Here is a 15,037-nt window from a genome sequence, read left to right on the forward strand (position 1 = left end):
ATGGCCTTGTACATAAATAGCTGTAAATAAAAGATCAAGAATAAAAAACATTGGGTCTTATGAGGTTCTCTGTTTCGAATATGTAATATCTTAAAGGCATAAAACCTGTATAAAATTAAATTATTTTTTTTAGAAAAAAGAATTTATTTATTTCCAAAACATGTAATTCCATACAAATTTTCATATCAATTATTAATTAGAATTATAATGCTATTATAACAAACATATATGTTTATGTGATGAATTGTATTATTGTTAGAAATTGAAAATTTACAAATTAAATTATAAATAGTAATTAAATTAGGATTGAAATGTTGGGTTATGTGGCTTTGTACATAAATAGTTGTAAATAAAAATTCAAGAACCAAAAACATTGGGCGTTACGAGGTTCCCCATGCGACTGCAAGAATACTGAGATGTTGTTTGATCTACGTGATTCTCTAATTCAAATCTCTCAAATGCATGTGCATGTGTTCAAGGGAGTGAAGGATATCGATGCGGTTATCATGTTATCGCTGATTTCATCAAAAATCTTATATTTGAAAAGGAAATTTTTTGAGAAGATGTTTTCCCTCAACTTGAGTTAATTCTCCCTATACATACTTTAGTAGATCAAAAACATTATAATATTCCGATTAATATTTTCATTAGATAGCTGGGCCATTTTACTTAAAAAAAAAAAATCATAATCATTTCCAGATCATCGTTAGGGAATTTAAATACGGTAAAACATTTAAATGAAAATTTTACCATTTACTGAAATTTAAACAATGCTTGCAACCAAAAATACATAACATAAAATAATCTAAAAAATGCACCCACTTTATTTTATTAATAGTTATAAAAACAATATATGCTAATATAATTAACAATGAATCCCTTTCCAATGGCATGGACAACTACTCATCAAATTGCTAAACTAAAACACCGAAGCTCACTTGTGAAGCCTTGATAGACTCACCAAGGAGATACCATCACAGGTTTCATCTCAATATTAAGAAATCAAGATGGAAGTTCTCTACAAAATATCAATATGATCAACAAATCCATGTTTATATAATTCATTGTTCCTCCTCCATTTTAAAGGATCGATAAAACTCTCTCCAATCTTCTAGAAGACTTTATTTTATTATTTTTCTATTCTCCCTTTACTTATTTTATTTAAGTAACTCTTTTAATTTAAGTTATTTTGAAGTCACCTTTTACATCAAAAGGGATTATTTTTCTTCTTCAAAAGCCTCCGTGCCAAAAACCATGAATGGTATATCCCATGGGAAAATACTATGTGAAAATACCACAGTAAATACCATAAATATCGTATTTTTCTGCCTCTGCATTGTAAAGGTCTATTTCACTCATGTAACCTTACAGTCACCAGCTCTAGAGGGCCATCCTTGCCACACCATAAGGTTAACTAAAGAAAGGAATATTACAAATCCTCTTACCCCAAGTTGCTTTCCCTCAAGCAATTCGCATATGTCTACGAGTCTAGCTGTCCAAAGCAGTTGAGTATCAATACTAGGATCCCATATGAATCACTGAACCATCACAATATGCCACTATATCACTTAATCAAGGATAGATTTATCGATGCCTAGATCCCATATCAACATCTGAGTCCACTACTCACAAATAGATCCACTAGCATATGAATCGCCACCTGGATCCCAATCCAATCACTGACTCAAATTGCCATTAATAGATCCTCTTGAATCCCAATGCCACCAAATTTCATAGCCCTTGGTCCAAGGCTCTAACTTTATTATGTCCCTGCCTATGAATGTCCTCCCAAGAATCATCTCTTCAATCAGGTACCAACTCATCATCTCATGTGTGTAAATACTCACACGAGAAACAATCCCATCATGTTGATGTTGCGATACTTTAATCCTAATTTGGATGCTCCTAAGTTGTCAGAAATTTGCTCGATCCTAGCCCACCTATAAAACCCATCTGGAAAAATTTCCCCCTTTTCCTTCAATACACAAAGGTGTGTTGATAGAGTTGCAAGCCTTGTCAAGGTATCCCTAAAGAGGGTTTTTTTTGCAATTCCCAAGTATATTCCTTTTGCTATCTTGTGAGGGACTTGAATCATTCCTCAACACTAGATATCTTGGCTACTGACTAGACACAAACGCTTATGGGCTCCTCAATTTTCCTCTTCTCGTATAAGACAGTGCCTCAGACTGTTACTTTACTTCAACATCATAAGATTTGTCTTGAAATGTTTAATCTTTTCGTAGAAGTCTTCTCCTCACAGTGTTGGTGCCCTACTAAATGCAAATGTATCTACCTATACCATATTAATAACTAGCTCCAAAGACGAATGATCTACTATCTCAATCACATCTCCAATTTGAGCTTCTCAATGATTATGCACATCATCTGTATCATCCACATCATACCCATGCAGCTCTCAATGTTCATCATGTTGGTTTACCACTACTGGCTCATCTTGCAAGTCTCGATGAATGCTCACAGAATTTGTCTAGTGCTTATGTGAACAATTATTAACATCCACACTTAATTGTTTGTATTCTTCATGGACGTCCTCCTATAAATCTATGGAATTAGTTGTACAAGAGTCTGCCTCAACAACACCATTAGGAAGGATTTCCTCCTTCACTTCTCCATGCACTTCTAAGTTCTTGTCATGCTAGCTAATTATTATTCACTTACTCTTCAAATAACACCTCATATTTCTCACTATCTACACTTGAATGCTCATATTCTTCATGGGTACTTTCTTGCAAATTAATATACCCAACTATAAAAGAATCCTCATGGTTGAATCCTTTATTGTCTCCCTCCTATCACCTAGGCATGAATGGTTATGTGCCCAACTGACCCGTACAACTTTCATTTCTTCTTAGTCTCTTGTCGGAAGACCCATGAAAATAAGGCAGGTGAAATTCTCTGCCACTCGAAAGAGTTATAAAAAAGATTCACGTACTCTAATTTTCATTATGTTAGGTTTTAAAATATTTATCATAATTTTCTTCGATTGAGACTCTTGTTTGTAATGCGAACACAATGTTTTGGATTTTTTTATTCAAATTTGAAACTCGCTTGTCCTTTCTACTTTCTGCATTATGGAATTTGACAATCGAGTTATTGGAGACACGAATGGTCATCCCACATTGGAGACGTGCATGGCCATCCCACGCATTTAGAATACGTGATGTTCATCGGACCAGAAGACTCTATTTTCTACGTCAAACCAAAGACTTGAAGACTTTAGGGTCTTTCTTAGCTTTTCGTTGAGTAGACTGTAGTGTCTTGTGATTGCACGTTGGCATGGGTTCCATCCATAAAAATGGCCACTACTAACATAATGTAAGCAGTTATTGATATTCAGTTATATGGTTATTATCATGCCTATATGAGAGCAGCAATATGTAAGCTCTAACTTACTTTTCATCAAACACTGGACTTGTTTTATAGCAGCGATATGGCTACAATATACCAATGGAACCAACTTCAATTCTTCTGATTAATCTTCTGAATTGAAGAAAATTATGGGGATTAATCAAGTCCAACTGAATAACCTAGCGGTGGCCTCAAATATTGGAAAAGTCATGGGTTGGGTCTCTAGACTGGCGTGCACATATCTGCCCATCTGGGATGTTCTTGGCATAGGGATGAGCTTGGGAATGGTGGGTTATGGAGTTCAATGGCTAACATTGAGTGAAATTATGGATCCATTAGATTATTGGTAGGTTACATTCTTTTAGAATTCTATTTAATTTTTTTATAGTTCACACAAATTGAGGGATGAATTTTTCTGGATTTTACTAGAGTTCCTACAAAGTGTACAAGGCATTCAAAGACATGTTGGAGTTTTTGCAAAGTATACAAGGAACTCAAAGACTTGTTGGACATTTGGAAAATTAAAGCTCCTGTGTGTTTGGTAACATGGACTAACTACTTCTCGTGGATCTTTATCTCTCGCGATGTGATCGTTGACTAACACCTGTGGGTTTTGGTCTAACTACAAATGTGATTCCAAACAAGTGGTATCATAGTGTAGGTCATGAGTTCGATACACACCCAACTCGCGTTGAGGGGAGATTGTTGGACATTAGTTAAACCAACACTCTCTATATGTTTCGTGACACAGACTAACCGCCTGTTGTTGATCCTTATCTCTAACAATGCGATCATTGACTGACACTTGTGGATTTTGTTCTAACGACAATCGTGATTCCCAACAAGTTGTATTAGAGCGTAGGTCATGAGTTTGATACACACTCGGCTAGCATTGGGGGCAGATTGTTGGACATTGGGTAAACCAACACTCACAGTGTGTTTCACGACATGGACTAATCGCCTCTAGTGGATCCTGATCTTTGGCGATGCGGTCATTAACTAACACCTGTGGGTTTTGGTCTAATGACAGATATTCCCAACAAGACAAAACTCCAAGATATTATGTGTTTTAGGATATTAAGAGTTTCTTCACATAATGATTACTACAAGAAATGGAAATAAAATTATAGACTCTTCCCAAAATTATGCACTCTTTCCATGGTAGAAATTTTCTTAAAAATATTATTATAATATGGTGAATTTAAAATATTCACATATACTTATTGTTGCAGTGTTATAGCTCGCTTGGTGTCATCTCGTATGAGATTTAATTTGTTATTTTGTCAATGCAGGTGTATATATTCTACTTTCTCGCAGGGAATAACATTTGTTGGTTCAACACTATGAGCTTCAAGGATTCCATTGAAGTTTTCTCAGGGGAGGGAGGAATGACTTCTGGCTTGAGCACAAGCTATGTAGGCCTTAGTCCTATGATTTATACTTGTCTCTCTTCCATTCTGGACCCTGGGAATCCTTCATTGTACTTACTTTTAAACTTCATAGTCCACTTTGTAGTGGGTGTCATTACAGCAGTAATACTGCATTTCTCATAATTAGAAACAGGGGCCATGGGGGACGATGCAGATAAGAAATACATGATTATATGCACATTGATTTCCCTAACCACTACTGTATATTATATAGCTTTTGAGTTCTTGCCACATGGGAAACACCAACTTGAAGGAGTGTACATTGCCATCTTTATCATTCTATTGATGGACCCTACATATATACCCATCAAGGTTTCCTTAAACATTATAAGGAATGAAGGCAAGTTAAATGCTTAGAGTTTATCTCTAGAGCAGTAAAATACCAAAGTAGAAAATCCTGTCATTAACGAAAGATGCGAGGTGAGTTTAATTGAAACAAAAAATAACAAAATCAATGTTCAAAGCCTAGATATGGAAAACCCATTGCAAATTGTACACAGTTTCGAGCATATTAAACATAGGATATTCCCACAGATTTTAGTTCTACCACTGGGAGAGGAGTGCGACATATTACAACTCTTGGGAAGTATTTATTTCTGGCTTTATTATTTCGTATATTTTTCTAGAGGAACTGTTGGAATAGTTTATAGGAACAAACTAGGGCAAATTTTTCAATCCCGTGGATACTCCAAGACACCGATCATAGAATCTCTTGTTTCTTCCTTTGGATTTTTTTGGCATATTGCATTAGGGCTTCTCGATTATATCCACGTATAATGATATATACATTCCCCTTATTGTCATATGGATTGTACTTTTTTTGGTTAGGGTTTTTCTATTTTCTTACCATATCGGTAATGTTTTATGTGAACTAGCAATGCCAGATGTTCAAAAAATATCGTCACCAGCCAAGGTTGGGATGGATGGGAATATGGATGGTTCCGATGTTTGTGGTCCTCTTCTGTAAAATACATGAAATTGAAAACCAAATCAAAATGTATATTAATTGATCTCTGAGAATTATGCATATGATGTACATATTAATACATAAAGGAAACAATTGAATTAGGTATTGGGAGTTCTTGGACTCCAATAACTACCCAAACTGACCCAAGGTTAATCCTGAGGATTATCTATCTAACATTCCCCCCTTAATCCGAATGGATGTACCAAAGTTTAAGAATTTAAGCTCAAAATGCAGAAATGCATCTCAGCCAACAACTGAATGTCTCTCAAAAAATGGTTTTTAAGGATGACCACAAACTAATATGGGAGAACTCAAAGTCTCAACCAACAAAAACTATGGAACCTTCATAGTAGTTCTCTGAACAACTAAAAATGTGGTTTTAAGGTGACCACAAACTCAAGAACTATCACAGAAGTTCATCGAACTATTCCAAATATGGAAGTGATAGTTCACAAACAGCTTAATCAACTCAACTTTGACTCAGGCTCACTTGACATCTCGAACTCGAACCTGTAGCAGACCATCAACAAATCCCCCCTTGTCGGATATAGGGTGAGAAGTACTCTTCATCACTGCAAGGTTGTGTTGGCATTATGTTCTCTGGTATGGCTATATGTTACAGATGTTGTACTTGATGGCAACTCCCATGACAAGGCTCTCATTTTATTGAAAAATAAGAAGGACGCAGGATATCAGTTCAGAAGGTCCGTACCCGTAGGTACACCTTGCAGGGACCGTGTCCAGAGACGCAGGCCAGCCATTCAGGAGGTGTGTCCACCCAGTGCACACATTTCAAGGCAGAGAAAAGCTCACGTGGGGGTTTCTTGTGTTTTACTCTTGGTATCTAGCCGACGGTATTGTGTTATTATGGTGTCGGCTCGTGGTATTGTTCCATGATTTGAGGAGGAGCTTGCCTATATAAAGCAAAGGAGATCATTTGGTTTAAGCATGGTTTTGGTTGAATATCTTATGAGGGCTAGATCTGGTCTAGATCTAAACAAGGCGAATCTACTGATGGACCGAGATCTCTTCGGCGCATGTTCAGATCTATAGATCTGACTGTCTGGGTTACTTCTGAAGTCTTGAAATCATCTATGCCCGGAGGGACGCAGGTGCAGTAAGGGTTCAGGTGCGCCGGGACGCAGGTGCAGTAAGGGTTCAGGTGCGCCGGGACGCAGGCGCAGAAGGGTTCAGGTGCGTCGGGACGCAGGCGCAGAAGGGTTCAGGTGCGTCGGGACGCAGGCAGTTCAATAGACTCAGAGCGAGGGACGCAGGCTAGCAGTTGAGCAGGGTGCGTCCGGGACGCAGGCTAGCAGTTGAGCAAGGTGAGTCCGGGAAGCAGGCTAGCAGTTGAGCAGGGTGAGTCCGGAAGCAGGCTAGCAGTGGAGCAGGGTGCTTCCTTCTCTTAAAATCTTTGTTTATCATTGTTGTGTTCTGGGTTTGGTCCTATTACTGTTGATCTAGTTACTACAGTTGATTGGGTGATTCTCTCATACTTGATGATCAATTGATGCTTATGGATCCAGTTTGAAAATTTATGAAAAGTGGTCCTTGTAAGAAAAGAAGTAGGGGGTTGTAGCTCCCTTCCAGGAGAGACTGGAAAACGAGAGAGAGTTGTAGCTCTCTGCAGGTTGCAGCCTGCGTACTGGTAAAGGACTGCACCAGTACAAAACCATTGTAAAAGAAGTTTCTAATTTGAAAGAAGATAGAGACATATTGCAGCAGGTGGTTTTCACCCACATTGGGTTTCCACCTTACATCTTGTGTTCTTTGGTGTGACTATCTATTTTCTTTGTTCATGCACATTATTTTATGGTACTGACATGCAAATATAATTCAAAGATCAAATAAGGAAGGTTCATTAAAAGAATTAGATAATACTGATTCAGCCCCCCCCCCCCCTCTCAGTATTATTTCCAACAGGTTGGTCATCACTCTAGAACATATTCTTCGGTATGACTTGTAAATCTTTTTGGTTGTTTTTGTCCAATCCTAGGAATCAATGCATCCAAAGTTTAACTGCTCTCTTGCAGTATTCTTATTTCTAGAACACTTGTTTGTAGAATGATTTCACTTTCCACAATGCTATAGGTGAAAATCAAAACACCGATCTTTCACATGTCCAACTATGTTACACTGTTGGCATTTGTGAACTTGTTCTGGAACAACACCGTCTAGAAATCCAACACTTTGTAATTGTATAGGTTTAGGAAAATTTGGAATGTGAAAAGATACATCTAGAATATCTTTGCCGTAACCCAAACGAATTCTGTGTTTATTGTGTGTAATCTCTTCCCATGGTCTTATAAAATTTTGGTAGCAACAGGCTTCACATCTGTATGAAAATGACTCTCATATACAGTTGTTTGAATGCGACTTTCCAATGCACTTGAATTTGCACTTGAAATTACTTCATTACTTGGATCATTTTCTGACTGATGATTGTGCTCAAACAAAATTTTGTTATGAACAAGAACAAGTTCATAATTCTTCTTTTGTAATTCATGTAGTTCATCTTGCTGAAACTGGGACTCTAGCTCCAAGAATTCAATTTTGTTTTTCACATTTTGCAAACAAGAGTGGATGTGAGAAAGTTTGTGCATGCTTACTTGGACACTGTTATGAAATGTAGATGACATTAAACTGCATAATAACTTCAACAAATCATCGAATTTGGCCATTTTCTCGAATAATCAACTTTGAAAAAGGGGTGCCTAGTACTACTAAAAATGCACCCAATACAATCAAATTGATGATGATTTAATTGGGTGTTGGATTCAACCGATCATGCACCCATGAACATTGATGATACACTTTTAATTAAACTTTAAAACCATAACTTTAAGTTCACATCTTCAACTTTGACTTTTAAACATTAACAATTTTGTTGTAAAAACACAAAATTTCTTCCAAAAATATCTTGTCAAAGATTTGAACTTGACCTTCAATACACCAAATATAACAACACAAGCTTTTTTAACCACAATACCATTTTTCTTCTTCTTAATTTTATCTCCATAAACTCTATTATTTAAACTTCAACAAAAACAAAATCAAAGTTTGATGTCATTCCCCAAAAACTCCTTTTCTTCACTTGCCACCAATCAGAATTACTCCATTTAATGAAAATAAGCATAGCTACCAAATTCGTCTGTATCAGAGAAAATAATATGGAGATTCGGGAATTCGATTCGTACATTGAATAATTCAGTCAAAATTCGATTCGGTTCATGTAGCTTCGCTTATATTTGATTCATGTAGTTTATTGCAGGGATTTATTAATTTATGTCTGAGAATAGTAAGTGCAATGATCCTTGAGCACAAAATATATTGTTGCTGAATCGCAAGTAAGAAATGGAAAGGTTGTCGGATTGAGAAAAATTCTGAGTTTTAAAATTTAATGTGGTTTCAAAGAGATTAAAAAGCTGAGAAAACAAGGAAATAAATAATTTGAGTAAAATTTTGAAAATATAATGGCAGGGTCACATGTAAGAAATGGAAAGGTCACGAGAGTTTAAAACGCTGAGATAACAAGTAAAGAAATAATAGAAAACAGAACAAGGAAGGAAATAATTAATTGAAGAGTAGTTTTATAATAATTAATTGATTTTTTAAATATTATAAAAATAAGTTTTGAATATTTAATTTATAAATATGTATTAATTATAAAAGATTTTAGATGAAATTTGAAATTAAAGAGAGTTTTGAGTTTTGAATATTTAATTTTTAAATAAATATTAATTATAAAAAGATTTTAGATCAGATTTGAAAGTAAGAGGGAATTTTGAATTTTGAAAAGAGAGATTTTGGAAATAAGACAAGTGTGGTTGTCATTTTGCTAAGTAAACAGTGATTTTAAAATTGTTTATATTGATTAAAATTATTAAAAATTATTTAAATTTCAAATGTTTAAAATATATACTTTCGAATTTTTTCCGAATTGAAAATTTCTCATCTGAATTTTTATTGTATCGTATTGTATTCGTATTTGTATTCGAATTTGGTAACTATGAAAATAAAAAGACAAGCCTTACCACTTCTCAAAAAATTTCGCATAAAATAATTAACTTCTCAAACAATGCTTCAAAATCTTATTCTCAATGTTATTCGCTTCAAAAAAAAAAAAAATTGCTTCAAGCAACCTCTTTTAAAAGCTCGATTTCGGATGGTTCAAAGCTCTCCAAGATTTTAGAAGAATCTGCCTCGCCTTCTTGGAACCTTTGCAAACAAATGCTCTACAACGGACATAATTTATTATTTCTAGCAGAATTTGACTTCAACATTGATTTTATTCAATTGCTATTCCATTCACCTAGACTCCGACAGGAGTTTTGAATGGTCATTTTGTTCTTTGCTATAGGACATGATTGGTTCCCATCTAAGTTTGCGGCTCCATGTTGCAGCAACACTTCAGTATGCACTTAGAAGCCATACGAACAATTGCGAAAACAACTGCCAAAGTAACTTAATCGAAAACAATACTCACACTGAAAAACCTCCTCGCATTTCTGGCAAAAGGTTCCATTTTCTGACAGATGATGGTGTAATTGATTTTACGCAGAGATGATATGGTACCGCAATCTACATTAAAAATGATTGATATCGATGTTCATCACAAATACATAAGCGCCAATGGTCAGTGAACCAGAACAGGCGTCTCGCTGTAGTGGTGCTTCAAGACTGTTGCTTGCAAGTGCCACAGGAACTTCTAACGTCATGTTCTCTGGGTAGAAGATTACTACAAGGCTCAACACTGAAATTACGGTCAAGGCTCAACACTGAAATTACAGTCACATTCATTTGAAGAACACATTTACATTCACTCTGCGTTCTTTCACCCCACCAGTCTCGTTTCAGGCCTCCTGACTAAACTTTGGCAGTCAATCTTTAGCGTAATCTTTTCCTAATCCGTCACGGTCATGTTTTTCTGCTTCAGTTATGTTCAAACACGTTTCGAGCATGAATTCCAGTCAGCAACATCACGCTTCAGCGTGAATCCCAGCCGACAACATTTTATAGATAACGCCAAGAACAAAACTTCTTTTCAATATTCATTTATATACGCGAAGACCAGAGTTGACACGGATCATACGCTAATCGTAAGTAGATTGTCAATCATAGAACACCCATATGCACTCTTCTAATGAATTTCCCTTACACTGTCGACAATACGCCAAAACAACGAGATAAAATCACAAATGAATAGGGACGCACACAAAGGCCACAAAACCAGTTGCTCAACCTAATCAAAGGCCACAAAAGCAGTTGCTAAACTTAATCAATGGGCGGATGAACCTCCACTTTGATATCGGATGAACCTCCACTTTGATATCACTGTCAAATACACGAGACTGGAAACCAAATAAAAATCCATATAAATTGATCTCTAAGAAATATGCACATGATATGTATATTTTTTTCTTTTATCAAGATCTTATGGTTTTAGCAAAGCGAGACTTTCGTGCAGCCAAGGCGGGGTGGGGAAGAATCTGCTTCTCGAGCATCCACCACAGCTCGGCAGTGTACTCAATGAGATTTGAACTACGGTCTCCCAGCATCCACCACAGTTGGGCAGTGTACTCAAAGAGATTAGAACTACGGTCTCCTAGGCTTCGCCCAAATAAACTTACCGTCAAACCATACATCACTATACCACATAATATGCATATTAATCTAAAAGAAACAATGTAATTAATTCCCAAAAATTCTTTCACTCCAATAATTACCCAAATTAGCCCAAGGTTAATCAAATTAACTATCTAACATATTCATGCTGAGATTCATGAACCCAACCAACAATGTTGTCCTTTAGATGACTACAACCACTGTTGGAACTTCTGTAGGAACGATCAGCGTGATAGCCATTCCGATTTCTTCAGAGATGTTCAGAATGAAAAGTTTTGGTGTCAACCACAACATTCTTGTCCCAAACATTGCATTTGGTTCTCTTCTCTTCAATGAAGTTGGAGGAATAGTCTATGATGACTTCTCTTCATTCTTCTGATATGGATGAACATGTAAGAAACTTAGGCGTTCTGCATCTCTGTGTGGGAAGACAGTGTTTCAAAAAGATGTTTCTGGTGTGGGGATGTGTATGTCTCGTTGGAATTTATCTCTTCGTTGTTTAATGCATGAGAGCACGCGAGTTGTATGAATCTATCCATAAGGAACGATTCCATGAAATAACTTACAACTAACTATGATTCCCTGAAATAGCTTACAACTAGCAATTGTCCCAAAAAGTACAAAGAGAGGTCAATAGGATTATTAAATTGGAATTGTTGAATTTTTGTAGAAGAGTTAATTGGTTTGTGGAAAACCTTGTTTTCTTGGACTGGATCATTGTGCAATTACCCCACATGATTCACGAAGGTACCATATGTTGTCTTATCAAGGTCGCTCGCTAAAGACGATCTGCAAGCATTAACACAATCTGACAGATTAATGTGCTTTTCTTTTTCTTTTTCTTGGAATGTTCAGATTAATAAGTTATAGTGTTCATGAATTTATACCTGCTCTGGTCACTGCACATTAATATCTTCAATTCGTTTCGATAGCGAACGATCTGAAAAAACACAGCAATGCGTTCATTCAAGTCCTTGGAAGCCAAAACAAGCAACCCAAATGGCCCAACAACAGTCCTCGCAGCTGAGCCAATCCGGCTGCACAGATTTTGAGCTGTCAAATTCACTCCCATCTCTTCTTCGAACTCTGTGATTTCGAGCCTTGGGAGATCGAAGGAGACCTCCACGTCAGCCTAATAACAAAGACAAATTCACCGAATAAGTTAATAAAACGAAACCACAGCCACAGAAAAAGGAAATAATTTCTTAAAATCTGTTTAGTCATGAAAGAGATCTTTGCTTCAACTAAGGTCATAGATGGCCTGTCCGATTTCCCTCCTATAAGAATCTTAAAAACCAACAAAAGAACTACTAACTCGATACCTAAAATCAATATTGGGACAATTAATTAGCCTAAACATTAAAACAGACCATTGAGATGTTCTGAGCAAACAATTGTTAGGTAAAATGTACTGAATTAAAAGAAATTTATTGGTGTAGTAAGTACCTGCGCTACGTTTATGCCTGCAATTTCAACAACGGATCCACTGCTGAGGTCAATGTTTTGTCTGAAAGTTTTGTTTCGACGAAGGGATTCTACTTCGGAAACTGGCCACTGCAAAAGTTGTGTTCTAGTGATGTTGTCTAGCCAGATGGTTCTTGGAATGGCCTTAACAAAACACAAACACATGCATCAAGAAGTAGAAGAAATAAAAAATGTAAACAACATATAAGACTAATAGGTGTGATCAGACTGACTTTACCTGAAGACCGGACCAGCCCTTGGTAATATCATCGGAGACGTTGTCTGATTCATTCACCCATCCCCATAGAATTCGCCGCTGCTTATATTGATCAAAAAAGGACTTGGAGGCATAGAATTTGCCATAGTCATATCTCAACCCATTTTTATCGTCGCTGCTGGTGTTGTCGGGCACGTATCGATCCTGACCAGAAAAGTAAGTTCCCACTGTATAATAATCGATCATGTTATCGCCCAGACTCACCTTCAAAACATGTTTGAGAGAGGGCCCAATTGCGGAAGTGTTTAGCCCTTTGGTCCCAGAAAGAGGAACAGGGTAAAAATTAGGACACTCCCACATTCCTGTCAAGTTCGACGAATGTAAAGGATGCTCGGCCTTCACCCAATTGACAAAATCCTTGCTTTCGTATAACAGAGCCACCCCGCTGCGATTACTCTTATTTCCAACTACAATCCTCCATTTGTCGTCCGTGTCCAGCCATCCAGTGGTGGGATCCCTAAAGAAAGTCCCATTAATTCCATCGCTTGGAATCAGAATAGGATTCTGAGGTATCTTCACCCATTCCCTCAAAAGAGGATCGGAGATATTCTTAGGAACGACCACGTTTTGCACCTGTTGGGATGAATTGGCCCATCCAGTATAAAGAATTACAGGCTTGTCTCCGGGCAGTAACGTCGCCGAACTAGACCAGCAACCCTTTATATCATACCATTCGCTCGGAACAATGGCAGGATCCAGTGAATGCCAGTTAATGAGATCCTCAGAAACAACATGCCCCCAAAAATATTTCCCCACATCGCTCCTTGAGGATTATATTGGTAGAAGAGATGGTAAAACCCTTTGTAGAACATGGGCACTGCAAAACGAACCCAGTTCGATTTCATCACAGAGAATTTTAAATCTGAGAACTATTGAATGAATGAATTGAAGAGGAAGGAAAAGGTCACCATTTGGGTCTGTTGGAGGTTTGCGACATAGTCACACAGGCAAACACAAACATAACAAAACAAAGTTAGTAGATCGGCAGTAATGTCAAATACAGGGTTGTTATGAAAAATCTGGAATAATATGGACTGTACACACCATTCATCCAATTCTTTTGAGGCTGAAAATGGTAGGCCGTGCGATACCGGATTTGAACATTTGTTCCGGTTGTGTTGACAGTACGTTCCAGATGAGAAACCCACATAACAATGCAGATGCCTAAACAGAGCCCTGCCAGAGCTATGAGATAGATCGGAACGCCTCTAACCCATGACCCCATTCTGTGACCAGAACCGAATACACCAAATGCTATACGTTCACATGCTCTTTTATTTTATAGCACCGGCCATTAGATTTGCAATCGAGTGAAGGATGACCGTTACTAATCAGTGCTTGCCAAAAGCCAGGGAAGAAGAACAGTGCTTGCCAAAAGCCAGGGAAGAAGAATAGCAACAACAACTGGCAAGGAAAAAGCAGTAAAAATATCTTCAAGGGTGACATAAAAGAATGGGAAAAAGCAGTAAGGCAACTCAACTGATATTTGGAAAAAACAGTCACATTTCAAATCAAGGTTGAAAGTGTCTCACCTGATCCAACGGAGGAGGGTAAAAGTGTTGGCAATTGGTGATTCATAGGAAAGGCCTATCGACCTAATTAACTATATGTATTTTAGTTAAAAAAATATTAATATAAAAGCTTGGCGTATATTTTCCGCATGAAAATCACAACATTAATATGAACCCTGGTTACAAACGTCGCACTACTTGTGTCACATTGATTTATTTGTAGTTTAAAAATTATACAAATTAGCTTGGAAAATAATGAAAATTTTTGTAAGATTATGATGAAATATGATAGTTTTTTTTTTAAATTTAGAGAGCAGTTGTCAAACTTTAGAATTTTGGATAGCCAAGAGTTTTTGATAGTGATAAATCCATTTTCACCATTAAAAAATTGATT

General features: G+C 36.9%; 1 pseudogene; it reads right to left on the bottom strand.

The window, feature by feature from the left end:
- Nucleotides 1–11,192: 11,192 nt before the first annotated feature.
- On the bottom strand, nucleotides 11,193–14,249 carry LOC149178186 (beta-fructofuranosidase, insoluble isoenzyme 1-like; annotated as a pseudogene).
- Between the last annotated feature and the right edge of the window lie 788 nt (nucleotides 14,250–15,037).

Source organism: Pinus tabuliformis, chromosome 4_1, assembly GCF_031772625.1.
Source record: "Pinus tabuliformis cultivar Carrire ecotype Pingquan chromosome 4_1, CPIR1, whole genome shotgun sequence".
NCBI lineage: Eukaryota > Viridiplantae > Streptophyta > Pinopsida > Pinales > Pinaceae > Pinus > Pinus tabuliformis.